At 26.6% G+C, this 20,053-nt stretch overlaps 1 pseudogene; it reads right to left on the minus strand.

The window, feature by feature from the left end:
* Window positions 1-15,803: 15,803 nt before the first annotated feature.
* On the minus strand, window positions 15,804-18,093 carry LOC147910856 (uncharacterized; annotated as a pseudogene).
* Between the last annotated feature and the right edge of the window lie 1,960 nt (window positions 18,094-20,053).

Here is a 20,053-nt window from a genome sequence, read left to right on the forward strand (position 1 = left end):
GGCTGTATAATAACAAAATCGCGAGCAGATCGGGATTTATGATCACTTCCATTTCGGTCAGTTTATCCACTGCGTCGAAGAATGTACGAATGTGTTCGCGCACGTCTTCCCCGTCCGCCATTTTTTGTAATGCGAGGCGCTTCAGCAGCGTTGCCTTTCGGGCGGGACCTTTGGATTGATATATCCCTTCCAATCTCAACCAAATTTCTCGAGATGATGTGCAGCCTTTGATCTGCTTCAATTCGCTCGGGTGAATTGAAAGGATGAGATCCGACGTCGCCTTGCTATCGTGGTCGTCCCATTCCGCACGAGCTTGGGCAGATATCCCGTCGTCGTCGGCAACTAGTTCCGTTTTCGTTCCATTCACATATTTCCATGCGTTGTTTTTCACCAATATTGCTTGCATCTGCATTTTCCAGGTGTCGTAGTTGTTTTTATTGAGCGTTTCAATGCGGCTCATAGCGGACACGTTCATCGTGTCGTTTTCTTTTATGCACTCGATCACCGAGAACCTCTCTCGCTTTGTCACTTTAACACGAACACTTATCGCGAATCTTTGTCTGGGCCCATAACCTGTTGAGGAGGGATCGCGACGCAGGGAATGCTTGAACTGTTCCTTGTTGAATCAAGCACGCGGAAGATGAACGTGCTGTTGGTAGAAGCGCCATCTGTGATCGGCGATAGCGTATCGTTAAAGCAATTTCCCAATAATACTTTTCAAAAACTATCAATGACAGTTTCAAAATTAAACATTATAAATTAACATTATATCACAATTATTCTTATATTTATTAATTATAATAAATATTTTAATTAATTATACTTTAATATTTTATTATATATATTAATTGTTTAATTATTAGTTATAACAATATAATTGGTATATATTTTAATATTATACGTAATTATATTAAAATATTTTGTAGTGATTTTTTATTTATTTTAATTTTTCTTTTATCCGAATGATTTTATTTGTTTTATTAATTTATATATTTAATGAATTGTTAATTTTAATTTTTTAAATTAATTTTTTATTTATTTATATTAATTAATAATATTTTTATTAATTTTATCTTTTTTTATATATTATTTTTTTATTAAAATAATTATTTTAATAATTTTATTTTATTTTGTTATGTTATAATAATATAATAAATACAATTAATTTAAGTTTTACTTATTAATATATTTATAAATAGTTACTATTTATTACTAATTTAAATTTTTTATTTATTTTATTTTATTATAATTTCTTTTCATCGTAAAAGAATTATTTTTTTTAAACTAAAATTTTAATCATTAAATTAATTAAATTAAACTTATAAAAATAAAAATATAAAATTTTAATTTTTTTTATAATATAATAAGATAATATAAATAATATAAAGTAATATAAAGTAATATAAAATAATATAAAATAATATAAGATGATATAATAAAAATAATATGAAAATAATATAAAAATAATATAAGAATAATATAGAAATAAATAATAAAATTTAATAAAAAAGTAAGCTAAAATTAAACTTTTAGACACTTAATCTAAATATAAAAAATTAACATTTTTCTCATTCATATTAAGTTTTAAATATTATTATAAATTTATTTAGTAAATAAGATTAATGAAATGATATGCCTGATAAAAGGATTATTTTGATGAAATAAGTTATGTATATATTTTTTATTATACTTTTATTATTTATTTTATTTAATTAAATTATTTTTTTTTAAATTTTTTATCTAATGGAATTAAACAATTTCTAAAAATTTCAATAATGTTTATGCTTCTTTTTTTACATTAAAATATAATAAATATTTTTATAATATTATTATTTATTTTATATTATTCATTAAATACAAATTTAATTGTTAATTATTTCTTTTATAAAAATTTTTATTGACTTTGGCGATGAAAACGACATAAATTTCCTAGATGTTAAATTAATGAGACAAGAAGGAAATATCATCTTTGATATTTATAAAAAACTTACCAATTCTGAGAGATATTCAAACATATTTTTCGAATCATCCGTTAGCACATAAAAGGGGAGTAATTATTGGGCAATTTGATAGAATTCTATTTTTATCCCATCCTAAATTTCATGAAAAAAACATCTCTGAATTAATTCACACGCTTTTAAGTAATGGTTATCCTTTAAAGTTCATATTTTCAACAATAAAAAATAGAATAAAAACATTGGAAAATAGAACTAATTTAGATCAAAATCGCGAAGAAATCAATAATGAATGTGACTCTAATGTTACTTCAAAAAAATTTTTCACGATACCATATTTGGGTAAAGTTTCTGAAAAATTTAAAAAACTTTCACATGTGTACGGTTTTAATATAACTTATAAACCTATGAATAAAATGAATACATTTATTAAGATAGGAAAGGATTCTTTGCCTAAGGATGACTAATGCGGAGTAGTTTATAAAATTAATTGCTTAAACTGTGAATTGTCTTATGTTGGCCAAACTAAAAGGAAATTAAAAACTCGGATTAAAGAACATAAGGCCGATTTAAAAAAACCTTCTTCCGAAATTTCTGTAGTTTCACGTCACCGTATGAATGAGATGCATGAATTAGATTGGGATAATATAAGAATTTTAGATATAGAACAATCTTTAGTGAAAAGAAGAATTTCGGAAATGATACATATAAAAAGACAAACAAGTGGTATCAATAAGCAAAGTGACACGGAAGGTTTGCCTGATGTTTATCTTCCTCTTCTTAAGAAGGAGCCTCTCTTTCTTTTAATAAATAATTCTAGAACTTTCTAAACTGTTGACTCAGATATATAAATAATGATAAAATACATGATATGACAAATAACAACACATAATGTCACAAAATTCTAATTGTGCAAAAGAGGTACTTGAGATTCATCGTTTAATTTTTTTGCTGTAAAACAGGTAACGATTCTATTTCTTTATATTCCGACTAGAAGATATTAATGATATACAATTTTATTTAAATTAGAATCTGGAAATTCTTGTTCTACACTTTTCTTGATATGACAACTGGCGTTGTAACATTATTGTATGAAGCATCTTCACATAGAAAAGAACATGTTTATTTAATTACAACACCCGACTGTTGAATTTAATGTCAACTAGATGTAACTCTGCGTTTTAAGAATATTATCGAATTACTGAAGATGGCCAGATTGTGGCCGAAACGATTAATGTTTTAATTAATGTAATAATAATTAAATATCACAAACTTGTGCTGTGGTTTTTTATGCTCTTCTTTTTATATGTTTTAAAATTATAACCACGTTAGTTTTCAAGATATATTTTTATTTATATTTCTCTATTTATTCAAGGTTTAATGATTATTTGATTTTTCTTTTAAATTTCTAATTTTTTATTTAACTTTATACTTAATACATTTATAAATAATAAAAAAATTATTTTTTTTTCATTTTATTATTCAAATTATTTCATTATGTGTACTAATTTTTCCTATTATTGTTAACAATATTATCATATTTAATAATCATATTTATTACATTTTATTTCTGTCTTTAATAATTAAACTCAATGTTCCTCCTTTATTTTCGACTTCCCTTAATAACAAAATTTTTTCCATTAAACATATTAGTAACAGTAATATTAATTACTGTTTATAAAATTATTCCTGTTTACATAACATATTTAATTAAATTCAATAATTTTTTTATTCTTCATAATTTTAATTTTATGTTCTAACCTCCCTCCTTTTATATACTTATTAATTTTAAAATAATTATAGCTTATTCTTCAATCAAGATGAATAATTTATACAAAAACCTTTTCTTGATTAATACATTTTATTTTTTATTCAATTACTCTTTTATCATTAATTTTTATTTTATTATTATTTAAAATATTTAAAAATTCTTCTATTACATCCAATAATATTAATTTTAATCTAATATTTTTATTAATATAGCTGGTTTATCACCTCTTCTATAATATATTTTTTATAAAATGATTTATGATGATGATTCAATTATTTTATCTATAAAATTAAATAATTTATTAATTAATAAATAATTTAGTAATAGTTATTAATTATTTAATTAGTTAAGATAATTTATTAATTATCTTAATTTTAATAATACTTATATCTTTATTTATATTATTTATTTATAATAATATATTATTTTATTCATTACTTTTATCTAAACTAGAATCAAAACTAATTAAAATAATTCATGAAAGATTTATTATTACCTCTATTTTTATCATCTCTTACTGTTTTAATTTATTATATTATTAATTTAAAGATTTTATGGATAAATTATACATTTTAAACCTTGAAAGTTGTAACAAAAATTAATCCTGTATAAATCTTATTCTCTTGTACTTTTTTACCAATAATTATTAGGTGTTGGAAGTATTAGTAGCGTTTTACAAGTGATGGGAAGTACTTTCAAATGTATTTTTACTGCTCATGTGAATAAATAACATCTTTCATTAAAACGCTACGAATAATTCCAAAAACCTAATATATGATTAATATTTATTATTTAATAATACTATAGAGTTTATATTATTTAAATTATCTTTAAAATTTTCAAATCTGCAATTTTAATATTTTCTTTTAAATTATAATATATTTATACAATATATTATTTTATTTATTATTTACTTACTAAATTTGAGTATAATTTTTTTTTATTTTTAATGTTATAAATTTTAAAAATAAATTTCTTTAATAAATTAGCAATTTATTACTTAAATCAGACATAACATTTTTATCTACTTCAATTTACTTCATTTATTTACTATTTATTTCATTTTTTTTATCTGTAAAGATTATACTTTTTATTTTATTTTTATCTTAATTTCTCTCTGTTTAATATTAAATACATTTATATATATATATATATATATATATATATATATATTGTATATATATATATATATATACACATATGAATAAATGATTATTTTCTACAAATCATAAAGATATTGGAATTCTTTATTTTATATTAGCTATTTGATCTGGTAAAATTGGATCAGCATTAAATGTTTTCATCCGATCAGAATTACGATCTTGTAGATGTTTAATTAATAATTATCAAATTTACAATTCTTTAATTACAAATCATGCATTTATTATAATTTTTTTTTTATTTGTACCTTTTATAATTGGAGGATTTGTTTAATATTTTTTAGTTCCTTTTATATTCGGTTCTTCTGATATAGCTTATCCTCGAATAAATAATATAAGATTTTGACTTTTATTGCCGTATCTAACCCTTCTTATTCTAAGAAATGTTTTTGTACTTACTAACTGTTGCAGTATTATCCCCCCCCCCTTACATCTAATATGTTTCACAGTGGCCCATGAATTGATTTAACTATTTTCTCTCTTCATATTGCGGAAATATCTCCAATCTTATTCTCTCATTAGATAAAATCTTCCTTCTAGTTTGATCAATTCTTATTATTATTTCTTTCCCTTCCCGTTCTTGTCGGAGCCATTACTATATTCTTAACAGATCAAAATTTAAACATCTCTTTATTCGACCCATCCAGCGGCGGTGACCCTATCTTATTTTAATCCTCCCAATATTGATTTCTCATATTATTCTAAACGAAAAAGGCAAAAAAAACTTTTGTCTCATTAGATATAATTTATGCTATAATTACTATTGTATTCCTAGGATTTATTGTTTGAGCTGATCACATATTTATTATTGGACTCGACGTAGCGTACGATTTCACTTCCGCTACCATAATTATTGCAATTCCAATAGGCATTAAAATTTTTAGATGAATCTCTACTCTCTGGCATAAAAATCAACTATAATCCCACTTTATAATGATCTATACGATTTTTCTTCCTATTTTCTATAGAAGGATTTACTGGAATTATACTCTCAAATTCTTCTATCGACGATTATTCTCCACGATATTTATTACGTAGAATAGCTCATTTTCATTATCTTCTATCCATATTCTCCCTAATCTCTGGATCCATGATTCCTCCTAATCTCTGGATTTAGACTAAATAATTTTTATTTAAATATTCAATTTATCTCTATATTTATTGGAGCTAACTTAACCTTCTTCCCTCAATTTCTTGGACTTAGAAGGTATGCCACGTCGTTATTCAGATTACCCCGACTTATTTTTATCTTGCAATATTATTTCATTTTTCGGATCTTTAATTTCTATCCTATGACTATCAATTCTCTTATTTATTATTTGAGAAGCCTTAAAAAACTATTTATTATTAATACATTCTTTCTTAACTCTTCTTTAGAATGATTAAATAAATTCTTCTCATTAAATCACAGTTCCTTAGAAATCCTCTCAAAAATTATTTATAATTTTACTTCTAACATTTTATATTAATTAAAAAAAATAATTATATACCTATAAATTTTTTATTTAATATGACAGATCTAAATGCACTAGATTTAAACTCCAGCTATAAAGATTTTCAATATCTTTTATTAAAAATTAATACTTGATCTATTTCCCTTCAAAATTCTAATTCTCCTACCTATGACATAATAATTTTATTTCGATTTTATTATAATTATCTTAACTTTTATCACAACAATTGATTTTATTCATCATACTTAAATCACTATTCAATAAATTTATTAATCGTTTTTTTTAGAACATCAAATAATTAAAATTATTTAAACTAATACTTCCATATTTAATTTTTATTTTTATTGCTGTTCCTTTAATTAAAATTCTCTTACTGACGAAATTTTTAATAATAATTTATCTATTAAAGCTGTAGATCATCAATGATATTGAAGATTCAAATACTCAGATTTCTTTTTAAATATTGACTTTGACTCATTTATAATTCCCACTAATCAATTTATAATAAATGAATTCCGTCTTCTTGATGTTAACAATCGATGTATCCTACCATTCAAATACCCAATTCAAATTTTAACCACTTCCATAGATTCGTGCGTAAACAGTCTCATCATTAGAAATTAAAATAGATTCAACCCCAGGTCATCTTTCATCAAATCTTTCATCAAACTTTATTATTAATTAGACGACCTGAAATATTTGTTGGCCAATGTTCAGAAATTTAATCATAGCTTCAATAACATTATATACTTATTGTTATTGAAGCCACAAATTTAATTAATTTTAAAATTGACTTTCTCAATTCTGCCTCTAAATAACCTTTTTTATCTTATATATAATATTTTGAGAATCCTAAGCGTAAAAGATCATGGGTAACTCCAGACGAACCATCGACATTGACTGCAAGGCTAAATCGCTATGGACGGAAGACAATGCTGTGTGTTTGGTGGAATCAGAAAGGTGATCTGTTATGAGCTGCTAAAACCTGGCGAAACCGTTAATACTGAACAACAAATGATCAATTTGAATCAAGCTTTGTGTGAAAAACGATCGGAATATCAAAAAAGGCAACACAAAGTGATTTTGCTTCATGATAATGCACCATCACACACAGCAAAACTGGTCAAGGAAACGATTGAGGCGTTTGGTTGGGAAATACTTTCGCATGGCTTACTCACCAGACTTGGCTCCGTCCGATTACTATATTTGCATCGATGGGACACGCACTTACTCAACAGCGCTTCTTACGAAGATGTACGAAAATGGCTAGATGACTGGTTTGGCTCAAAAGAGCAACAATTTTTTTGACATGGCATCCACCAATTGTCAGACAGGTGGGAAAAATGTATAGCTAGCGATGGACAATACTTTGAATAAAATATTTTTTATCATTTTCATGCACGTGTATTTTCTATTAAAAAATTCCGGTTTCATATTTACATATCTGGTATAACTATACTTTTTCTTTCTTTTATTCTAAATATTAAAACTTTTTATTATTTAATTAAATTTTAATCAATTTTTTAATCATTTTTATTATTTTTTTATTTTATTATATAAACAAATAAATTTACAAAATATTATATATAAATAACATCAATTTTGTAAATACAAAATTTTATATTTATTTTTAAATTTTTATATATATATTTTTTATTTTATTTTATACTTATATTCACTATTTAACTTACTTATTATTTAAATCCATTAAATGACTGAAAAAAGTATTGATCTTTTAAATCAAATTATAATAGAATATCTAAATAAATCTATTTTTGACGAAAAGAATTAGTTGTAAATAAAACATTAAATTGTTATTTTAAAAATATTAATTAAATAATATTCTTTTATTCCATAAATAATACTTATAATATGAAAATATAAGAGGGCAAATCAATAAGTACCCGTGTTAGTAATGAAGATGCAAGCTTTTCACAAAAATTTTTTTTATTTTTCAACATAATCCCCTTTTAGGAGGATACACTTTTCTCAACGTTTCTGCCATTTTTTCTTCTCAGAAAAATACAATTTGTCGAACTCTGCAAAATAGGCCTCTGTTTCGGCGATGATCTCCTCATTCGACGTGAATTTCTTTCCACCGAGCCATTTTTTCAAGTTTGGAAACAAGAAGAAGTCACAGGAGGCTAAATCCGGAGAGTATGGTGGATGCGGCAACAATTCGCAATTCGATCAATTTGGCTGTACCGACTGCGGAAGAGTGAACTGGTGCATTGTGAGCAATCGCACACGCCTACAGCCTTTGCTACTTCATGCACTTTCATTCGGCGATCAACGAAAATCATGTCATGGACTTTTTCAACGATTTCCTCAGTAACCACGTCTGCTCCTCATCATCCAAAATAGACGAACAACCACGTTTGAATTCGTTGAACCAAAATCTGACGGTTGTCATAGATGGTTGTCATAGAAGAGTTTCCATAGACGGCATCCAACTTCGTTTTTATTTCTTCATGTTTTTCCACCCAAAAATAAGAAATGAATCACGGATCGATATTGCTCTTTTTCCATTGTATCGGAAAACATCAAACACGCTCACTATGACTTGCTGTCAAATCAAGATTATTACATGAATCATTCTGAAATTTTGTATGGCGTCGTTTGAAAGATAGTAGTGCACGATGGTAATTCCAACTTGTATCAGCAACGTCGCCTGTCTTGAAACACGGGTACTTATTGATTTGCCCTCGTATATTAATTTTTTCAACTTTAATAATATTAATTTTAACTTCCTTCTTATATTTTTTCTTCGTACTTTTATCTAATTTACACCGTCGAAATAAAATTCCAACTTGATGACAAACTATTAGGTGTTGGAATTAATTCGTAGCGTTTTTTAATGAAAGAATGTTATTTATTTCACATGAGCATTAAAAAATACATTAATGAAAGTACTTCCCATCACTTGTAAAACGCTACGAATTAATTCCAACACCTAATAATAAAAAAATTCTTTGAAATTGAACATGATAATAAATTTTTTTCTATTTTTGATCCATCTTCTTCCTTCTCTTTATTCTTAAATTAATTAAGTATGTTTTCTTATTTATTTTTCCTTATCAATTTTGATTCTTCCCATCTCATATTATTTAATTCTGAAACTTATTTATTAATTTTATATTTAACGAATTAAAAATTTTAATTAGCTACTCTTTTTCAAATATTATTATTTTTCTAAGATTTATTTTATTTATTTTTTTCAATAATTTTCTAGGACTTTTTCCATATATTTTTACAGCCTCTAGTCACATAAAATTCTGTTTTTCCCTATCTTTTAGGCTCTGATTTTATTTAGAATTATTAATTATTTAAATAATTTATTAGCTCATTTAACTCCCTTAAGTACCCTCTTTATATTAATACCATTTATAGTTATTATTGAATCAATTAGTTTAATTATCTGATCTTTCACTCTAGCCATTCGTTTAATAGCTAATATAATTGCTGGACACCTACTAAAGGGTGTTTTTTTAAGCCCGATAGAACTTGAAATTGTAAAAAATAAAACAAAAAGTTAAATTAAACAGCCGCGGTGGCCATATGCCCGAAATCATTTTCAAATGTTAATGCCATGCATTGATCTTTCGACTAAAAAAAATTTTTTGATTATAATTTAATTTTTGTGTTAGTTTTTACAATTTTAAGTTCTATCGGGCTTAAAAAAATCTATCGGGCTTAAAAAAACACCCTTTACTTACCCCTCTTCAGGAACCAATATTTTCAATCCAGCTATCCTCTTAATTCTTATTTCAACCCAAATTTTACTTTATACTTTATACTTTGAAATCGCTGTATCTTTAATTCAAGATTATGTATTCTCTTTTATCTACTTTATATAGAAGAGAAGCATAAATCTTAAATTTTATTATGATAATCACAACTATCCCTTCTACTTAATTACATTTAGTGATCACTTATTATTTCCCTAAGAATTTTTAACATTTTAATTTGTTCAGATGATTTCATAATTTTGGTAGGCCCCTTCTTATTCTATCTATCCCAAACACTTTAATTTGTATACTCCTATGATGACGAGATGTTCTACGAGAGGCTATCTTTCTGTCATTCAATTTGTGTATTCAAAGGCATAAAGATAGGCATAATCTTATTTATTATTTCAGAAATTTTGTTTTTATTTCCTTTTTCTGAATATATTTTCATTTTTAGCCTCTAGGATTGAAATTGGATAATTATAACCTTCTAAAAGTATCATTCCATTTAACCCATTTGATATTCTTCTCATAAACACTATTATTCTAGTTTCCTCTGACTGTTATTTGAGCCCATCATTTCTTAATTAATAAAGATATAAAAGAAAGAAAAAAAAATCTTTTAATAACAATTATTTTAGAAATTTACTTTTCAATTCTTCAGTTAATTGAATACATTAGCTTTCCTTTAACTATAGCCGATTCTATTTATGGATCAAATTTTTATTGCAACAGGTTTCCATGGAATTCATGTTATCATCGGAATCCTATTTTTATTGGTATGCTTAATCTGACTTTATAATCTTCACTTTTCATTTTATCATCACTTTGGATTTGAGGCAGCATCATGATATTGACATTTTGTAGATGTTGTTTGATTATTTTTATTTATCTTTATTTACTGGTGAAGATTTTAAATATTATAATAATTAATATCCCCTTAACTTAATAATAATTTTTTTTATTTTTTTTTATTTAAATTATTTTAAATAAATCCAATCCTTACTTTATTATAATAAATATTAATAAATATGAAAGATTATAGATTTATTATACTCACTCTTTTCCTTCTATCCTTTACTTACTATACAAAAAATTTTTCCTTTCATATTTATGTTTTATTTATTTATTTTTATAATATAACATTAATATAATTAATAAAATCTTATTTATATTTTATTTATTTTTTATAATATAACAGTAATATTAAATAATAATAAAATTAATTTTTTATATTAATAATATTATTTATTTTAACTATTTATTAACGCCAATAATTATTAATTAAAATTATTTTTAAAATTATTACAGTTTCATTAATTCCACAAATTAAAATTTTTCCTTTTAAACTACTTAAATTTTTATTCCATATTCTTTAATAATTAAACCTAAATTGTTTAATTTCTTACTATTCTATTATATAAATATAATTATAATAAATTTAACAAATATATTAACAAAGGAAAAAAATGCATAATTAAAATTATATATTCTTTAAATTAGAATTATAAATTTTATTTTCATGATAAATATTCTTCCCATGATACATATGAATACAACGAATAAGCTGCTCTAAAAAAACAAATTAATATTAAATATATTAATATCCCAATTTAAAATTCTTATCAATATTATTATTTCTCCTATAAAATTTAATGACAAAGGAAAAGAAAAATTTATAATACAAAATAAAAACCACCATATTATAGCTGTAGGTAAATTACCAAACTCTTATTTAAGAACAGTAATCATCTCCCTGATCGTTCATAATACAAATTTAATATATAAAATATCCCAGATGAAGATAAACTATGAGAAATTATCATTATGTGCCTTCCCAATTACATCAACTTTAATAAAGTCAATAATCTACACAACATTAAATTCATATGAACTATGGAAAAATAAGCTACTATACTTTTATACCAATTTGTACCAAACATAAAATTCTTACTATAATCCTTACTATAATTCTTACAATAATCCCAATTCTAAAAATCAAATAATTATATTTTATCTTAACCTTATAATATAATAATCGAATTCTAATAATCGAATTAATCCGTATCCCCCCATCTTTAATAATACCCCTGTTAAAACTATAAACCCATAAACAGGAGCCTCAACATGAGCCTTATATAATCTATATATATAAAAATCAGTATAAGACTAAATAAATAACATAAATAATAATAAAATATAACTATATTATTTCTAAATATAACTATAAAATTTATAAATATAATTATTACAATAAATTTTATTATAAATTTAATTAACATTTTTATCTAAAAAAATTAATAAATATTAATTTATTTTTATTTTTATTAATATATTAATATTGTAACACTTTATTTTGATATTATACATAATAAATAAAATACAATAATAAATAAATTTTTTGTATTATTATGTTAGGTATAGTAAAAAGAAATCCATTATTTTTACTACACCTAATATATTAACTTTCAATTATATCTATATACTACATATTAATAATATTAACTTTTAATATCTCTCTTTATATAATTATATTAAATATAAACATATTTACTTTTATATTATTTATTATATTATTTTAAATTTTATATAATGAATAATATTTTAGGTAAAAATGTAGATAGCAGGGAAGCCACCTGCAATGACCTTGACCTTGACCATATGTTGTCAAGGTCATGACCGAGTGACCTTGAGGAAGTTTTAATTGTAGGACGTTACTCGTTAAGAAGTTATAAACGAAAAAAGTTTAAGAAATAACTTCTTTTTACTATATGAATTTATTGCTTTAAAGTACATTCCCTCTCCTCCTGCTTCAAGGGCGCACGACTCTCACCTTCGACTCTCACCCCCCCTCCCTCTACTTCAGGGGTGCCCGACTCTCACCTTCGACTCTCACTCCCCCTCCCCCTATTTCAGGGGTGCACGACTCTTACCTTCGCGTGAAAAGTTGTTGCCTTCCTAAGTAGAGAGGGAGAGGAGGTAAATCTCGCTTCGCGAGATCAATACATTGATCTTGAATTACAATATATTGATATATCTTTGTTTTAATTTCTTCAATCACTTTGAATAGTATCGATCGATATATTTCAGTTAGTCTCAGTTAGTCAAATTATTTCGACACAAGTAAGACGCTTTACAAACTTTGAAAATGTATTTACATGAATTTCATATATTTTCATTAATATGACTTACAAGAAGGTAAGAGTCGGGCGCCCCTGAAGCAGGGGGAGGAGGGGGGGTGAGAGTCGAACGTGAGAATCGGGCGCCCCTGAAACAGGGGGGAATGTACTTTAAAGCATATAGTAAAAAGAAGAAGTTATTTCTTAAACTTTTTTGGTTTATAACTTCTTAACGAGTAACGTCCTGCAATTAAAATTTCCTCAAGGTCACTCGGGGTCATGACCTTGACAACATATATCAAGGTCATTGGAGGTGGCTCCTCTGATCTATATTTTTACCATATTTTATAATAATTAATATATTTTTTTATTAATGACATAAATTTTATTTAACTTAAACTTCTCCCTTAATTATTATGCCCACCCTCTCTCTCCCTCTCTCCTGGCCTCTTCACTATTAAAATTTTTTAAAATTAAATGTGTAATACAAATCATTTCCACTAAATCGAACAATCGTTACTAATAAACGTAATCCCAATACCCTCTCACAAACTCTAAAAATCAAATAATAAATGAAATAAAATTCTATCTCTACTTGAACTATAACAATATACATAATTATAGACATATTTACTATAGGTCAATAACTCAATTATTATCAATATAATTAACATGCTTATATATTAATATACATACTAATAATAATAAAGAAATTAAAAAAACTTGTATATAAACTATAATATCTAAAAATATTATTAATTATTAATATTCAATATATTTTATAATTATTCAATATATTTTATAGCTTTTATTCTAAATAAAATATTAATTTTGTAAATTAAAGATATAAAATAACTAATTTATTAAAATTAAAAAAATCAAAAAAATATTTTCCAATATATATCTTTAATCTCCTTTAATCTCCTCAAAATTAACATTCTGTTCTATAAACTATTTTTTGATTATTATTCCTTTTTTATTCATTACAAACAAAACAACTTAACACATAATATTAATATTATTCTGTGTTCTAAATATTAATCATTAATCTACAAGTTAACTTAAATAAAAATTTTAACTCTCTTCACTTCTTAATGTTTCTTCTTATCTTACTTCATCCACAATACTAACCAAATTTAATTAAAATTATTCTAAATTAGACTAAATTCTCTAATGTTATCTTCCTTATTTTTTTTTATTAATTTTTCATTATGTTTATCTTTTCACTCCTTCAATTCCTTTAATATCATAATCATTCTACTAATCCATAATCATTCTACTAATCTTTTACTCCTTATTAATCTTTTTTATAATATCATTCTGATCAAAAAATTATTTATATTCGATCATAATATTCCTTACTCTAATTAGCGGGCTACTTATCATTTTTCTATATTTTACAAGATTAATTTCCAATATAAAAAATAATTATTTAATTAATTTTATCATAATTTTAACTTTCATAATATTCATACTCACAATAATAAAAATTCCAATTAATAAATCTTCTTATTTTTTCTCTCCTTCCAATTTTCATTTAACTTTTATAAACTCTAATATTTTTAATATAAATTTTTCTATTAATATTAACAAAAGGATATTTGATAACATTTTTTATATGTACTTTTACCCTACAATAATATTACCTTACTCTGTATATTCTTTTTACTTATATCTATATTTATAATCATTAAAATATGTTCTATTAAATCTTCTTCCTTACGAAAAATTAATTAATCAATAACTATATAAAAAAATGTTTAATCAATAATAAATAAGTATATAAAAAAAATTAATGAAATAATTAAACATTACATCTCCCCTATCCTATTAATATTTCCTATTGATGAAACTTCGGCTCTCTATTAGATCTTTTCCTAATAATTCAAATTATCAGAAGATATTCGTATCTATTTATTATTGCCCCAATATCTCTATCGCTTTTAATAGAATTATCCATATTATTCAAAATGTCCCAAACGGATGAATTATACGCAATATATTCATATAAAGGAAGCCTCACTTTTTTTTATTTGCATGTATTTACATATTAGATGTAATATTTACATATTATGTATTTACATATTAGATGTAATATTTACTACAATTCCTTTAATTTAACACATACTAATTTCTTAATCCTTCTATTATCTATAACTGCAGCCTTTTTAGAATATATTCTCTCTTGAGGTCCGATATTTTTCTGAGGAGCAATCGTAATTAGGGGAGACCGGGGACAAAAGTAACATTTTGACTTTGAAGTGTTATAACAGTTAAAATATAATATTTACATTTAAAAAAGTATATACCGTTAGATGTAGAATTTATTTAGTTACAAAATTTTCTTTGATTCAATTTTTTAATATAACTAGAAAAAAAGTTATGTTTGTTTAAAGATTATGAGGAATTTTGTTACAACCGTCCTAACCCCTGGAACGATTATAACAGTAGAGGGGGACAATTGTACCACACTATTTATAAATAAAATAATGATTATTTTATTAATTTTATTAATAAAACTCTTTGTATAATTATGAACATTTATTATATATTATTATTATTACAATATATGTACCTATTTACTATATACAGTATCCATTATAAAAGTAATGCGCATTTTCTGGGAAAAATAGATTTATTGATCGTAGCGGTACAAATGCTCAAAATTCTTCAAAATACTCTCCCCCTGAATCAATACACTTGCGGAGACGTGTCTGCCACGCCTGGAAAGCACGCTGAAACTCCTCGACGGGAATGTCTCTTAGGAACGTTGTAACATGCTTTTGGATGTTTTCCACGGACTCCCAATGCTTTCCTTTCAGCTCTCTCTTCAGACGGGGAAACAAAAAAAAGTCGCACGGAGCCAAGTCGGGACTGTAAGGGGGCTGGGGGACCACCGGGGTGTTGCTCCGGGCCAGGTAGTTGGCAACGATGAAGGCCGTGTGGCTGGGGGCATTGTCATGGTAGAGCTTAATCGCGTCTTTGATGTCAGCCCTCACGCGCGCAACCCGGCGTTTCAATCTCTTGAGCACCTCCAGGTAGAAGGCTGAGTTGACAGTTTCTCCCTGCGGTACAAACTCAAAATGGACGATTCCTCGGACGTCAAAAAAGACAATGAGCATCGTTTTGATGCGAGACTTGCTCATTCGCGCTTTCTTGGGGCGGGGGGATGATTTTGAGTGCCACTCGCTGCTCTGCCTTTTCGATTTTGGATCGTACTCGAACATCCAAGATTCGTCTCCGGTTGCGACAGAGTTAAGAAAGTCCGGCTCATTTTGAATCAAATCCAACAATTCTTGACAGCGCGAAACTCGAAGTTCTTTCTGGTCTTCCGTCAACACTTTCGGCACAAGCTTCGCGCAGACCTTGCGCATTTGCAGATTCTCTTGGGCGTCATTCTGTTGGGCGTCCAGAATGGGGTTCGTCGGCGACCTCCTCCCGGCCCTCCTTGAACGCCTTGTGCCACCTCCCGGACTGTGACCTTGAATGCAGTCGTCCTTGAAGGCCTCTTGAAGTATCTGGAATGTTTCGGTTGCATTCTTTCCAAGTCGCACGCAAAACTTGATGGCGTATCGCTGTTCAAGCGAACGCTTCATTGCGCCGTGTTACAAAGTCGAAAAACACACTTCACGCGGAGACACGTCTTTCCACTCAGACTGCTCGGAGCAAACTGGCGACCGGCTGTCTTGGAAGGGCAGACCCCCCACCACATTTCCCGACCCATTTTACCCCGCTACGATGGATATTCGCGTCACAATAAAATCATGCGCATTACTTTCATAATGGACCCTGTATGTAGATATTGCATATACTTAATGATAATAAAATTTATGAAAAGGACAAAACGAAAAAAATATATTCCCTCTAACAAATATAAAATTAAAATATAAAGGAATAACATATAAAAATTTAAAACTTTTTTTGTTTTTCAATAGTATTAGACTTCTTTGGTTTACATTGTAAATTTTTTTTATTCTTTTCTTTTGTTTTTCGTCATACTCAATCCATTTTTTTTCTGGCGTATCTATGTAGATGGCTGATTTTCTTTTTTTCCTTTGTCGTGTTGATTTTCTAGGAGGAGCTTTAGGAAATGGTCTAATATTTTCTGGGGAAAATACAGTAACGCTGTCTGATTCTTGTTGGAATTCTGTATTGGTCTTGGCTGTTTCAAGAATAGGCGGAACAACAAAATTAGATGTGATCGGCAATCTTTGGCTTTCATTATCAGTGTTTGTGGATATCTGATATTCAAGAGAAACTTTATTTCCGATGAATGATGTTTGAGATTCAGTATCATTATTTGTAGATTATTTGTGAACTTACAGAAGAATGTAGAATATTTGATTCAGACATTCTATCAGTAACATATGATGGCGCAAAATCTAACTCACTAAAGATATCTCTATTAAATGAAAAAATCCTAGTACAAGTAAATCCTGCTTGAATATTACTTTGAGTAAGCGCTAGAGGCAAAGCTGTTTTTACAATTCCTGGAATATTGTATATGGTCATTGTTTTTCCCGGATTATTTCTCATTCAATTATCACAGGCAGAATTGACAGCTTTTTTGAAAGGACTATACATATATTGAACGATCTAACGGTTGCAATTTATGTGAACAATGTGGTGGAAACGACAAAACAATATCATTTTCTTTGCAGAAATCTAAGGATTGTATAGAAATGTGTGAAGAGTGATTATCAAATAAGAGTAAAACTTTATAATTCACTGATGAATTAGTATAACTTTGAAACTGTTTCAAAAATATGAGGAATTCTTCTTCCTGCATCCATCCACTGGCACTACCAGCTCCAATACATCCTACAGGACCATGTCTGTCACAAAATGTTCTCGATACCAAATTCGCAGAAAAATGAGTATAGGAGGAATAGAATTTCCTATAGCATTAACTGCTACAGTAACCGTAACTAGTATTCCACGTTTCGCCGATGTCAGAGCTCCAATTTGTCTTGTCTTTCTCTTTGCTACAATTCTATTAGGTCGTTGGACAGTAGTCACACCAGTTTCATCAATATTATATATGTCTTTAGCTTCAAAATGATATCTATCTAACACTTTTGCCAAATTGTCGAAAAATAAATTAACATTTGTAGAATTAAAACTTTGTAGCTCTAGAAAGACTAGTAGGTTGTAAACATCTTATTGATAATTTAGAATTTCTCTTCATGAAAGAAGAAAATCAATCTTGACCGGCTAGACAGTTTTCGTCCCATGGAGGAGGTCTTCAAATTATATTTTTTGACTCATAAGCCAATTGTCGAATTTCTTTAGGCGAAAAACCGTAGCATATTTCGGCAGCTCTTACAATATAATTTATCATAATCTTTTCCTGTTCTGTAGTAAAAATTTTATTACAGCTTTTATATCCACAGTAACAGAAAATTCTGTCATCTTTCTCATTCGCAAAATCTTTCTTCTTTTTATTAGGTGTTGGAATTAATTCGTAGCGTTTTACAAGTGATGGGAAGTACTTTCATTAATGTATTTTTTAATGCTCATGTGAAATAAATAACATTCTTTCATTAAAAACGCTACGAATTAATTCCAACACCTAATATATCTCATCAGAGATATATGGCACAAGTTATACTTTTTTGCAGCCGCAAAAATAGATAAATTGTTCTTTGTAATCTCTTCAAGTGCCTGTTTATATAAACACATTTCTTTTGTGCCTCGTTCCGTTTTGCGTTTCCTTGTTTAAGGCATTCTGTGAAAAAAAAATATAAATATTATAGAAAACATTAATATTGTCAACAAAGAGTCCTGGTAAAAAAGTTGATAGATAACGATAGAAAAATCCTATCATTTTGAATATGGAATCTAGTTCGTGAATTCACCAATTTGAAGCAGATCTTATAGGAATTTTGTACAAATCTTATAGAATCCGATAAAATACGATAGGATTCATATCCAATCAATCATGATGCTCGCGAGGTCAACGATAGAATATGATATAAACTTATAGAATACAATACGATACAAATTTATAGAAATTCTATCATTCTCAATCGTTCTCTATCAACTTTTTTTACCAGAGAGATATATAACACATAGCTTACCTACTTTTTTTGTAATCTCACGAATAAATAATAGGTCCTTCCTCTTCAATGCCTTTATATGTTTATAAAGATACTTCTTTTATCTTTTTCTTTTATTTCCTCTTGCGTTTTTTTGTTAGCGGCATTCTATAAAAATGCATAATATTAGAAATTGTATTATAGAAAACACTATTGCCAGAAATAAGTCATACGTACTCTTTTTTGCAGCTACACGAATGGATGACAGATCCTTGATAACCTCTTCAAATGTCTGTATAAAAACACTTCTTTTGTATAATTTTTTTTTAATCTTGCATTTTTTTTGTTAGCGATATTCTGTAAAGAAAAGTACAAATAATATTAAAAAACGCAACAAATAATATTGTACAAAACAATACTAAAATGAATTAGTAAGTTCGGGGATAATTATAACGTTACAACTGACTCCAGGCATCGATGTTACTATTGTCCCCTAATGGTATTTTACGATTCATAGTAAATTTTTAAAATAAAAGCCTAGATAAAAACCAACAAAAATATGAAAAACAACACAGATAATCATTAAAACATATTAAGATAATACATTATACCTTTGTTATAAAGAAAAAAAAATATTTTGAATTTTGTGCATCCAATGAAAGTTACTTGATGCATGAAAAAAATAATTTCTGCTTCTGCACTCGAGCACGTTCCGCGAAAATCAGTATGTAACGAATGATTCAATGTCTATCTGTTTATAGAATTTTATCACATACAATATCTGTTATAGTTTAATAAATATTGACGATGTTACTATTGTCCCGTGTT

The sequence above is a fragment of the Acromyrmex echinatior genome, chromosome 1 (assembly GCF_024713525.1).
Source record: "Acromyrmex echinatior isolate Ae372 chromosome 1, ASM2471352v2, whole genome shotgun sequence".
NCBI lineage: Eukaryota > Metazoa > Arthropoda > Insecta > Hymenoptera > Formicidae > Acromyrmex > Acromyrmex echinatior.